The sequence below is a fragment of the Carex rostrata genome, chromosome 31 (genome assembly GCF_964058835.1).
Source record: "Carex rostrata chromosome 31, lpCarRost1.2, whole genome shotgun sequence".
NCBI classification, from domain to species: Eukaryota; Viridiplantae; Streptophyta; class Magnoliopsida; order Poales; family Cyperaceae; genus Carex; species Carex rostrata.
In genome coordinates, this window is record NC_135948.1 from 2,518,746 (window position 1) to 2,532,682 (window position 13,937).

At 34.6% G+C, this 13,937-nt stretch overlaps 1 protein-coding gene across 1 annotated transcript in view; it reads left to right on the forward strand.

Moving 5' to 3' along the window:
* LOC144547300 (pathogenesis-related thaumatin-like protein 3.5) overlaps nucleotides 1–10,389 on the forward strand; it is a 58,247-nt gene extending 47,858 nt beyond the window's left edge. The window contains exon 4 of the mRNA XM_078295912.1: nucleotides 10,379–10,389. The gene's annotated coding sequence lies outside the window, so the exon portion shown is untranslated. The remainder of the gene's footprint in view (nucleotides 1–10,378) is intronic.
* Nucleotides 10,390–13,937: the final 3,548 nt, after the last annotated feature.

Here is a 13,937-nt window from a genome sequence, read left to right on the forward strand (position 1 = left end):
AAGATTTATGTTTCATTTATGTTTCATTTTGTAGGCGATAGTATACTAATTTTAATTATCCAAAGGAAAAGGCAGAAAAGAATTTTTACAAGGGCGTAATATTCAAAACAAAATAGGAGAAAATATTTTAAAATAAATAAATATATCATGGACACAGAAACAACCCTACACAAGTAAATTTTTCTCTTCTAAACAGATGTGACTGAAATCCTGAATGAAAGATCGGCTGAGGAATTATTATATGCAACTTTTGTTTGCAAAAGAATTTAAACAAAAAAAAAACTAAAACTATACAACAGTTGAAATACAATTCTAATGTAACAACAATCCCCAGAAAATTGTATCTCTTAATCATTTTTAATCAAGAGTTGTACCAAATGATTAATGAAATTTAATTGATAGAATAGTGGAAACAGTTGAGGATTATTTGGTAGGTAACTTACCATTTGCCAAAATATACTCCTTTCAATATCACCATCATGGAAAAGTTTAAATTTATGACGACAAACCATGGAATTTTTTTTATAAATCATAATTAATTAAATCAATTTTACTAAACCAGCGTGATTACTTTTTTTTTTCAAAAACCATAAAGACCGAAATGTGCATTCGGTCTGAAAATTGGGCATTCCACCAGACCGAAATGGCCATTCGGTCTCACCAGATTTTCACCTTTTACCGTAGCTGTGCCACAGAAGATCAAGCGAATGGCTTGAGAATTGTTTTTTTTTACTAGTGCGAAATGCCAGTTCAGTCTGAGCATTTGATTTGATTTGATTTTTAGCACAGAGGCCCCTCTCTTCTCTGGCTACCTTCTTCCTTTCTCTTCTCTTCCTTCTCTCAAAACCGAACTTCCATCTTCTAATTTTTTTTTTTTTGAGCTCTCAATTACAATTAATTGTTGATATCATTTTTAATTTTACAACTTAAAATATGACCGTAATTGAAAAAAAAATTTACTACAATATTTAAATGAAAGCAACCAACACAATTAAGAGGCCGATCTCTAAAAACACAATATTTCGTTTGAGCTTGATTTTCAGCTGAAAATGGAAGAAGAATTTGAGAAGAAGTTTCTGAGTTTCTGTTGGACGTCTGGAGAAAAAAATATTTATATTAAAAAAAAAAAATCCAGACCGAATGACCATTTCGGTCTGGAGAAAAAAAAAATCCCCCAGCCCAAATGGCCATTTCGGCCTTGAGTGAAAAGTTGTTACACCATCGACCACACGCCAAAAGTTGAAAAAACTGAAAAAAAGAGGCTAGACCGAATTGCCAATTCGGTCTTGAGAAAAGCAAAATAGGAAGACCGAATTGCCAATTCGGTCTTTATGGTTTTTGAAAAAAAAAATTAAGCATGCTGATTTAGTAAAATTAAATTAATTAATTATGATTTATAAAAAAAATTCCAAACCATCTGCTCAAAGCGTTGACTGACTTAGCCAACCTCTTATATTATATGAAATCTACTTTCGAGTGAATCGAAGTTTCTTACTGGAAAAGGACACGTCACCCATGACAAGATAAAAAGGAGAAGCACTTCAAGCTTCTAGTTTGTTCTATTTCGCCTTCGGCCGTACTGTTATCAATTATCGATATTGTTTTATGAGTGAGTCTATGGTAGTATGCATATCACGGATTGTTACCGTGCTACGGCTCTATATTCGAGTTTTCAAATTCTAACGGTCGATTCGAACCGTTCATATTGTTCTTCATATTAATATGTGTTTGGAGACCAAATTTTACATTTTTTGAAATTTTTTGACTATTTTTTTAGATATTTAGAAAATCACTTGATCTGAAAATTCTGGACCATCCAAAAACAGTGATTTTCAATAAATCTAAAAAAATAGTAAAATTTTTTTCAAAAAATGTAAAATTTGGTCTCCAAACACATATTAATATGGAGAACAAGATGAACGGTTCGGATCGACCGTTAGGATTTGAAAACTCAAATATAGAGCCGTAACACGGTAACAAATCGTAATATGCATAGTACCATAGACTCACTCTTGTTTTATTAATATGGTTTATGGGCCTATTTTTCAAGCTTTTATATATACTACCGAATCATAAAATATGCATGTACGTACTTTGAAGACTAAATTTTACATTTTTTTTAAGTAATTTTACTATTTTGTTAGTAAATCAATTGATCTAATAATTTGAATCATATCAAAGTAGTAATTATCTACCAGTCTAAAAGATAGTAGATTTTTTAAAAATATACATATATATATATAGAGGAGGGATCGGATGACACCCTTTTTTAGTGACATCGGATGACACCGTGCATTTTCAAAGTCTAAACAGTCGATCTAAACCGTTCAACTTGATGGGTATGTTAAAATGTGCTTGCAGATCAATTTTTTTATTTTTTTGAATTTTTTTACTATTTATTAAGATGGGTACAAAAATTCCTGAATATAGTGATTTTGTTAAATACTTAATAAATAGTAAAAAATTCAGAAAAATGTAAAATTTGATCTGCAAGCACATTTTAACATATCCATCAAGTTGAACGGTTTGGATCTACTGTTTGAACTTTGAAAACTTTGAAAATGCACGATGTTATTCGATGTCACCAAAAAAGGGTGTCATCCGATCCCTCCTCTATATATATATATATATATAGAGAGAGAGGTTGGCTAAGATCAAAGTGGTAGTTCTCGAGCTTTGGTGCTAGCAATTCGTTTTTCAATTTTCAAAGTTCAAAACGTCGATCCAAACCATTCAAGTTAATCTCTATATTAAAATATACTTGGAGACCAAATTTTACATTTTTCTGAATTTTTTTACTATTTATTAAGCCACTTTGAAAATCGCTGATTCAACAGTAGCTTAACAAAACAGTAAAATCAGAAGCCACCGTTGGATCAGCGATTTTCAAAGTGGATTAATAAATAGTAAAAAAAATTAGAAAAATGTAAAATTTGGTCTCCAAGCATATTTTAATCTAGAGATCAACTTGAACGGTTCGGATTGACGTTTTGAACTTTGAAAATTGAAAAACGAATTGGTAGCACCAAAGCTCAGGAACTACCACTTTGATCTTAGCCAACCTCTATATATATATATATATATACACATATATATATAGAGAGAGAGAGACTAATGTGCATTCGAATGTATATGGGCCGAAATACATACGGTCGAAATACGACTTTTCAAAATCCAAACGATCGATCCGAACCGTTGATCTTGTTCTCCATATTAATATGTGCTTGGAGACCAAATTTTACATTTTTCTAAATTTTTTTACTATTTATTAAGTATTTTACAAAATTGTTGATCCAACGATAGCTAATGTGCATTCGAATGTAGAGCTAGGCTACGGTGAGTTGCGAAGTAAAGCGACTATTTTACTTCACGCTCATATTTTGCGATTTTAAAGTTCAAAACGTCGATCCGAACCGTTCATCTTGTTCTTCATATTGAAATGTGCTTGGAGACCAAATTTTACATTTTTTGGAATTTTTTTACTATTTATTAAGCAATTTTGAAAGTCAATGATCTGATGGTCCAGAAAATTTACCTGTTTTTTACTGTTCACAGCAAAACAACAATTTTAAAAAATGCTTAATAAATAGTAAAAAAAAAAAATCCAAAAAATGTAAAATTTGGTCTCCAAGCACATTTCAATATGGATTAAATATCTAACGGTTTGGATCTGTAATTTGGACTTTCAAAATAAAAATACAGCGTGAAGTAGAAACGCGTTTTACTTCGCAACTCACTGTAGCCTAACTCTTCGAATGTATATGGGCCGAAATACATATGGTTCAAATTTGACTTTTCAAAAATCAAATGGTCGATCTGAACCGTTTGATGTGGTCTTTACTACACAAGTAATAAATCCTAAATGGCACTCAATCCGGTTGCAAGTGTACAACCTTATCAAGTAGTATTTAAGGATCGTCTCCACAGGGACAATTCAGAATATTAAACCCTACCTAATCAATTTAATTTAGTAACAGGAAATAAAAGGAATTTGTTGTTTTTAGGATGTTTGTTTGTAGGTGATCAAACTGAATTAACTAAATTCTAAGGTCGAAATGTGGTTTTTAAGCAAGAATGAGAAATTAGGGTTTCTTAGGGTTCATATCCACTAATGTCACGATTAATTGATTTATTAGAGTTGTTCGTATAATTATGAAGGCACAGTCGAGTGTTATAGGTATAAAGTGATATCTCTATATTAATACCATCTTTAAATTAGTATAAATGTCACCTCTCGGTACTTGGTTACACTAATCCAAAGTCATTAAGTCCTTAACTGTCCCAATTGATGTAGAAAGCTATTCATCACCTCTCGGTACTTAGTACAATTTTCTAACCTATCGGGTAAAGCCCATATAAGACAAGCGTCGCCTCTCGGTACTTAGCCTATCAAATACCCTATTCTTTATGGTCAGGACTAAATATTCAATCTCTCGATTGCAAATATCAAATCCTAGGGTTTCATGCAATTTCGATTAAGTCATCACAATCAAATAATATAAAGAATAGATCATACCAAGGAACAAGTAAATATAATATAAAATCAACTAATTCATGACACAAGTTTCAAGCATAACCCTAATCAACCCTAGAAATGACCTTAGCCGACCATGGCTAAAGCACAAAAGAGAATAAACAAGTAAGAGAGTTCTAAAAGAAAGAAATCAATATAACCGCTTGAAGAATTCGCTATCTTCTTCTCCTTCCTTTTGTCTCTATTTTTTTTTTCTATTCCCCTCTGCTTTCCTCCCTTTCCAATGTCTAAAATTCGTCCTTAAAAAACAGTTATCTCCCTTCCAGAAATAAAAACAACTAATAATAGTAAAAATATCGCTCTGGAACTGTTATTGCGGGCCGCAATAAATTATAAAATCACCTGGAATGAGGGCTGAGTGATCCATTGCGGGCCGCAATAAGCTTGGTTGCGGGCCGCAATAAATGCGCAGGAAATTCAGGCTGGAAGCTGTTCTGTCTGGGTTGGTTGCGGCCCGCAATAAAAGAGAAAATTCGCCAGACTTCGTGCTGTCTTGCTCCAGATAATTCGTCTTCCTCCGTTAAGCTCCAAGCACTTGATTGCCTACAAAATAAACACAACTAGGGCAGTAACTTGAACTTTTAAACATTTCTAACCTAATTAAATTCTAATTTCAACAAAACTCGGCTTAATTTACACAACAAACACTAGGTTTCAACATATATCATTTTGACCTATCAAATTCCCCCAAGCCTAGTCTTTGCTTGTCCCAAGCAAGTCTAAACCCTCACGGGAATCCCCGGGTTTTGTTAATGTATTTTAAACCAAGTTATCTAAACTATCCTAATAACAAAGACTTAAAAAAAAAAAAAAATTGGTCAGTCAAGGCAAATTAGGGTTCAAACAATGTAATTCAAAGCATGAGTGTGTCAAACAATTATGCGGGTTTCTTTCAATGATCTTCTTCACCTCACAGACGCACGTTTTGATTTTAATTAAGCAAGTTCATATCTATATGACACTTCAGAATTAGTAAATCTTAAATTTTTCTCCCCGTTCTACAAGTGACAACCAATTCCAGAAAATCCTTCGAAAAATTAAATTTTTGTTAGGGGCGTAGACTGTGCCTGATGCTTTGACTTTTTTTTACTTGTGCATCCGTCTGTTTTTGGCTCACTCATTTTTTCACTCATTTTTTTTATTTTTTATTTTTTTTTTCTATTTTTTTATTTTTTATTTTTTTTTATTATTATGCGGAAGTATCTGTCCTAAGGACTTCAATCCAACATAGCTCACTTTTTTCAGCCTACACCTTTGTTCAATTAAGTTCAATTTGAAAAGGATTTCTGAGTCTCGCGCAAAGTCTCCTACGGGCACCAAGCCTTTCGGAAACTCTTGGCATTGCGCATCTGAGACTTGATTTTCAACATGTAGAGAAGTTCTAATTTAAGACCACAGGTACTAAGGTGTCATAAAACATAAATTTACCAACTATTATGCCAACTTGCGCCATGTGGTTATACCATTGAAATCCCCACTTAGATTTTTATATTCTCTCAAGGCTTCAAATTTAATTGTTTTTCCCCTAAATAGCACAGAACTTACCATTTTTATGCGAATAAACAAACAAAATAAATAACCTAACCCTAAGATACAATTCCAATTTTTACCCCCCCCCCCCAAGCCTAAACATTAGCACCGCCTCGGTGCAATAAACAAGCTGATGAAAGGTAAAAAGAGGAGATGGAAGAAACTCACAATGAGAATCAGGCTGGTGGAAGTGGTGGAGCAGTCCCCTGAGAAGATGTACCTGTCGCTGGTGGTGATGGACGCGTAGGTCGGCGGCGCCGCGGTATCGGGTCAGCAGAAACAAAGCCGGAGTCAGACATATGCCCGTAGATGCGATCCGTCCGATGGTAAGTACCATGCTGCTGCTCAGCTATCTCATCCACCGTCCCTGCAAGGTCCGTGTACTGGACATGCATACGCCCCATCTGTGCGGTGAGCTGAGTCATGTCGGAATGAGAAGTGCCGAACTGACCCGTCATGTAGGCCCGATGCTCAGTAAACTGCCCTCCTATGTGAGTACGGAGGTCGGCAATCTGTCGATCTACAGAGTTGAACCGCTCATCCACATAATCGCGCAATTTTGTGATGTTGGTGTTCATAGTCTGCATCAACTCGTACATTTGCTGCGGGGTCACTTGGTCAGGACCGGGAGCCCAGAATGGAGGAGGAGGCTGAGGCTGCTCAGGTGGAGGGATCCCAAATGGATCAACAGCGGCTTGTGCGGCAGGCTGGTGTGGTTGTGCCACATTAAGGGGCAGAATCCAAGTGGAGGGATCTGCCCTATCGACCGGTATCGGCAAAGGCACAGGAATCTGCCGACCGTTGGAGATGAAGAAGAAGGAGTTTCTGATACGAGAGAAAATGCCAGCCGACTGAAGATATGTCATGTCAATGAACTCGGTTTGCTTTTGGAGGCGATGAGCAGGGACTTTGTAAACTGGCCCGTCTGCAGGAATGACCCCATGGTAGATGGCAAGACGGGTCACAAACCCACCGCAAGAGATCATACCGCCCGGAGTGGCATTTGTCCGCACGTTCAAGAGATTGTCAATGAAGAAGCTGCCAACGTGGGGTAATTTCTCGGGACTGGTCAGAGCATGGATCATGGCATAGATGAAGTATGTCTCGCACTCGCCCAAGGTACCCACCGTCTCACCGCGTGCAAAGATAGTGAAGGCGAGCGCATGCTGGATGTAGCGAAACACTGGGTGGCTGATCTGACTGGCCTTGTAAGTCCGTCGAGGACCACCGATCAGCTGGCAGGAGAAGTCATAAAAACTGGAATCCGGCTCCCAATTTGGCATCGTCACTGCCTCAGGCTGGTGAGGGAACCCCAGGAGGTTGCTGAGTTCCTCAATTGTAATCTGGTACTCTGCACCGTCCAAATAGTACTGCAATAAAACATCATCCTCCATGTGAAGAGAAGATAGAAACTCATAAGTCAAAGTGCGGTACGCAGGAAATGGTCTGGTACAGTAGTCCCAAATACCAAGAGAAGACATGAGGGAATGAACCTCATCTAAAATGCCCAACTGCTGAAGGGTAGGTATGTGAACATACTTGGGCTGGACAACCTTTTTGGTTTTAAGAATTTGGAAATTTTCACGTGCTTTTGGATGCACAAACCTAAGACCATAGTCAGGGTCACGGTTTTCAGGCCACTGATTTTGAGGTAAAGTGGTCCAGTCAGGCTGGTCAGACATTTCGATATCACCAGACCCACTAGTGGTACTGGCTCCTCTATACTGTTTGGACCGTTTTCGTTGTAGGAAATCCTCTTCCGTGGTTACTTTATCCTTTCCCCTTGTTTTTGGTGGCATTTTTGGTACCGTACGGTTCAATTCAAGCACAATTCGCAATTTGATTTACCTTGATTGATTCAATTGAAATTAAAGAGAGTTAGAGATACAACCGAATGCGTGCAATCAAACCAATGTGAAGTGATGGAGTCGAGTAGAGCAACCGAGAAGTCCAAACGCCGAGTCGATGCTCCAAATTCCAGAAAAATCAGCAAGGAAATGCCCTCTGTGAGCTTAATTGCGGGCCGCAATAAACCTGGTTACGGGCCGCAATAAGGCCGTGGAGATTACAGAAATTGGCTCTGTCTTCTTCGTTGCGGACCGCAATAAATGAAATTGCGGACCGCAATGGGTCTGCGTGAAAGGTGAAGAGGGAGGCTTCCTGACAGCTTGGTTGCGGGCCGCAAAAGCCGGTGTTGCGGGCCGCAATACGCGTGGTGGAGAGGCGGCGGCTGATCGGTGTGGCTTTTGTAGAGAGAGAGAGAGAGAGAGAGAGAGAGTTGTAGAGAGAGATGGAGAGAATGAGATGAGTTAGAGAGAGATTGAGAGAAAGTGATGTAGGGGGAGATTGAGAGAAAGGGATTGAGAGAGATGGACTATGGTGCATTGCAATGCATAGGCCATGGTGTGCATTGGACCATAAATCACTGATTCAAAGTCCAAATGACCGATCCAAACCGTTCATCTTGTTCTCCATATTAATATGTGCTTGGAGACCAAATTTTATATTTTTTGGAATTTTTTTACTATTTATTATGTCACTTTGAAAATCGCTGATCCAACGGTGACTGTTTGGAACAGTAAAATAGAAGCCACCGTTGGATCAACGATTTTCAAAGTGGCTTAATAAATAGTAAAACAATTCCAAAAAATATAAAATTTGGTCTCCAAGCACATATTAATATGGAGAACAAGATGAACGGTTTGGATCGGTCATTTGGACTTTGAATCGGTGATTTATGGTCCAATGCACACCATGGCCTATGCATTGCAATGCACCATAGTCCATCTCTCTCTCTCTCTCTCTCTATATATATATATATATATATATATATATATATATATAGGAGGGATCAAGTTACAAGAAATTACTACAACCATTTTCTACATTTTCAAAGTCCAAATTGTCAATCCAAACCGTTAGATGTAATCTCTACAATAAAATGTGCTTGGAGACCAAATTTTACATTTTTTGGAATTTTTTTACTATTTATTAAGATGGGTACAAAAACTAGTCAAATTCAAACCATTGAATTTTGTACCCATCTTAATAAATAGTAAAAATTTTCCAAAAAATGTAAAATTTGGTCTCCAAGCACATTTTATTGTAGAAATCACATCTAACGGTTTAGATCGACGATTTGGACTTTGAAAATGTAGAAAATTGTTGTGGTAACTTGTTGTAACTCAAAATTTATTGTAACTTGATCCCTCCTCATATATATATAAAAGTTGATTGTTAATTATATTTTTATATAGAGATCATGTTTAATGATTTAGTTCGATTGTTTAAACTTCAAAAATATAGAGATAGCTCCATAGTCGATCCGTAACATGCATATTATCATAACCCCACTCTTGCTGCTTCATAAAAAAAGTAATCTAATAAATATTAAATGTCTTTTAATATGTCTAGTATAACTGGTGAAATATAAAATTATACGAGTACAGTAACGTGTAATGAAAACAATTAGACTTGCTCTGGAGTTTGAGAAAAAAAAATATGAAAGGAAAAAGAAAAAAAATGAGAAGACAGTTAAATTTGTTACCTCTCAAAATATAGAGAGGACAAATGTTAAAATAAATTAATAAAATGATTTTTCCTTAATTGTCCTCTATTTACATCTGGAGATAAAAATGTAGAATCAAGATTTAACCAACTTTATTGTTTAAATTCTTAAGAAGACTCTTAGTCATCTTGCAGGAGCATGGTATCCTCCGTGAAAATAAAAAATGGAAAACAAATTATATTTTTCAAGTCAACTAAGTATATGTTTAAATCAACTCGGATGGAAGTGGAACTCGTCTAATGTGGTAGCCTTAGCTGCCTTAATAAAATTAGTATTGTACCCGTGGGTTACAACGGAGACGTATTATAAGCGAACAAAAAAATTGATACTAACTTATACTGTAAAGTCCTGAAAATAAATATAAAGATATGAAATCATCTAACTACCCGCCCATTCAAATTACAGAAATATGAAAAGGTGAGGGATCTACTTGCAACTTTCCTTCTAATTCTCTGACATCCCATCTCATTTACCAGTAAGTTGGGGAATGCACCCGTGATGTCGAATGTTCCCGGTTCTTACCAGCAGCCTCTGTTCCTCATTTAACCCTGATTGTGAGGGATCTACTGCTTCCCTATCTTTTTAAAACGAAGACCTCATGGTGATCCAGTTGTAACCCTGGCCTCCGTTTTGTAAAATTAATAGATGTTTTTTCTCTTCCTATCTAGTCCATGGCTCTCGATTTACTAATGGATCCTCACAATTTAGCAACCTAGAAAAAAAAAATATTTTAAAGCTTTGGTTAGAAGGAACGTAGAGTTGACTTTTGTAAAAGCATTGAATAATTGCTGATATAGCACCAGAATTTCATGTATCACAAGGCAATATTTGAAATCTTAACCAATGTTGTTTCAATCATGTTTGATCATTTACGCCCACAAATTGCTCTTTTTCTATCCTTCAGCTTGTTTGAGACAATTTAGATTACTTGAGGTTTATATTTGAGCTAAATGAAAATTGAGGCAACAAAACTCATATTGATAAAAGCTGCTGAGATTTCGGGACAAAACACAAACAAATAAATAAGATAATAAGGCCTTCAATATGCATACCACTTTATTCAACATATAACCCTCTTCAACTTAATTCTTAATTATAGCAGTTACAACTTTAATTATCAATTTGTATGCTCGAAAACATATATTTAACAGAAATATTATTTTAACAGGTCTGTCTTTTCATTCAATTAGTTTTGACTAACCTTTGAATTAAACAGATTCAATTGGAATGATGCAGTTTTTTGGACCTCGAATCCCTGTAATAGAAATAAAATAAACAATTACGTACAAGGACAAATAAGGTCATATAATAAGGAAATTGGTAGCAATCGAAAAAGATGAAATTTATTTATCAAACCTTAGGAATTTCCTTCGAAGCCCAAATCCAAATGAATGAGAAAATTATTGAAGAATAAAGATCATTAGCCTCAGAATATTCATCATTGGCAATTTTAGGCAACAAATAAAATACCCTCCAATTGTACAATTGTTCAACTATTTTTGATACATAGCTTGATTCATGTAACGGCTAGTGAATCTTTGTAATTAAGACACAATTAGGGTGTGGATTACAGCATAGGTAATTTAGGAAATAGTCCAACGGCTAGTTAGAATTTTAGCCTATATATACTCATGTATAGACCATGTAAAAAAACAGAAATCAATAAAACAATATTTTCATCATTCTTCTTTCCACTCTAAATTTCAATAAAAATATAGTCCAGAAGGTAATTGCATCTAAATTTCACAAGTATCTTTTAGACATTATACATCACAATTTCACTGAGGAGGGAAGGATCACGAAAACAGGAAGGAGAGGAGAGGAGAGGAGAGGAGAGGAAGAGAGAGAGCAAACCTGTTGGGGAATGAAATAAGGAGATATCTTTATTTAAGGAAAAAAAATATTAATTTTCATTATGCTCAATTGAAGAAACATAATATGGAAACATATCTCTATTGTCTGTACAATTCGGTGTAGGAGAAATAAGGAAACATATTTCACGCAAATATATATCACTAAAAAGCTGAATCAGCTCAAATTTAATTGTAACATATAGTATAGTTGCACGTGTGGCGAGTCTTCTTTTAACGAAATTTAAACTTCTACACATACAAGAGATTCATTTAATCAAAAGATGACAGATTATGTGATTGAAGGGCTGATCAGGACATCAACGTGCTTAATATAAGAATGGAGATAAACTAACCAGACTTTTTTTTTTTTTTTTGAAAAACGAACCAGACAAGTTATCAAGAACTTCAATTGGAATTTGAAAATATTTACCTAGCAAACTTGAAAATGAAATGCGTGCCTCTTGACCTATAGTCAACGGAACCCGGTCTTTTTAAGCAGCCATACAGGGAAAATAATTAAACTGTATAAATTTTATAGCAGAGAAGATAATAATATATCAATATAAATTAACTATTGAAATCCTTCAAAAAATATTCAGATCAAATGTACATTTTTATGGGCTAGTCTACATTTTAAGAAAATAACTTATTTAATATCTCTGAATTGAAAGTATATCTACCTAACGAATGGATGAATTATATCTGTCAAAGAAAATTCTTATACCTGCTAAAGGAGTAGCTTACCAAAATCGAAACAATTTACTAAATTCCGAATTAATGCCTCCACAGGTATTTAATTATACTTGAGATACCCAAAATACGTAAAAAGTTGAATATTCACTACTCAAAATGAAGGCACTGTTTTCACTGGATTTTAAAGTCGATTTCTAGAACAAAATATCTGTACCGACAAAATGAATCATTAATAAATTTAAAAGTGAAACATTCATGTCTGTACGTAAGAAGAGGAGTACCAGAGCTAAAGCGAAGTAAACGGTCATAAAAAAATTATTCCTCTTAATCATCTTTAATCAGGAATTATATTAAATGGTTTAGTCAAAATTTTACTGTTAGAATAGTGAAAAAAGTTGGGGATTATTTTCTATCATAGTATATAACGTTCATTTTAATATCACTATCATTGAAAATATCTAATTTACGGCGACATACCATGTGCTCAGATCATTGACTTAGTCAGCATCTTGATTACAAGTTTCAGCTTTCAGGAAATTGACTTACGATATAAAAAAATAAAGAAGCATTGTAAATCCCAGTTTGTTCCATTTTGTCAGTATGTAATTGTCTTTGTTTCATTTTTTTTTACTGTTGGAAAATTCAAGTGCTTGTTCCTCAAGTTTTGTGTATTTTTGTTTTAACATTTTTCTTTTCATGAGATATCATTTTCTTTTCATTTTCATTAGCAGTAATATAATTGGAGTGAGACTATGGTAATATGCGTATTACGGATTGATCTGTGCTATAATCGATCTCAACAATTAAATATGATTTATATATAACAAAAAGTACTTTAAAATCAAATTTTATATTTTTTGTTATATTTTTTTTACTATTTTTTACTAGTAAAAAATCAATAGTTTTGGATGGTCCAAAAACTTTAAAGCAGTGATTTTTTTAATCTATTTAAAAAATAGTAAAAACCTAAAACAAAATAAAATTTGATTTGCAAGCATATTTACGTGAGAATTATGTTAAGCAGTTTAGATTAATTATTTAGATTTAAAAACGAAAATATAAGTCCATTAGATGGGCCACTCCGCCACTATATAATATGCTTGTATATTTTGCCTCACTCAAATATTATTGATATTTACTGATCTCGTAGGAAATATTTACCAAATAACAAATTTAATTAGCAAAGACATATTGAAAACATGGCGAAAAAATTAGCTGCCATATATGAGTCCAAATCTGCTGTAATTCCGGGAGGAATTACAGGTCCTGAAATTCCAATATCAACCATCTATTTTTTTAGTGCACAGATCTCAAAAATATTATAAAAAAAGTAAATTTTCATGCACACATCTTGAGAAAGACCAATGGCTGGAATCGAGATTACAGGTCCTCAAATTCCCCAAGAATTACAGCAGATTTATTTTCGCCATATATACGTAGAAAAAAAATTAGGTGACCGTTGGGTTAAGAAAGTCAGAGACCCAAATACTGCATCTTGACCTAAAGTCAACACACAAAATCTTATTTTAGTTTAGTTTATGCAACCACACAGGAAATGTGAACTATATTAGAAGCATTTATGAGCATATGAAAGGTATGATTCATACTTGGACTGCAAAATCTACCCATATAAATTTTCTAGACAGAACCTTCAAATTTTGTTAAGAGATCTTTATTTTACGGTTTGATCCATATTTTAAAAATAAACTTTCTAATTCAGATCAATTAAAACCTACGCAAATACTTAGATATTAACACT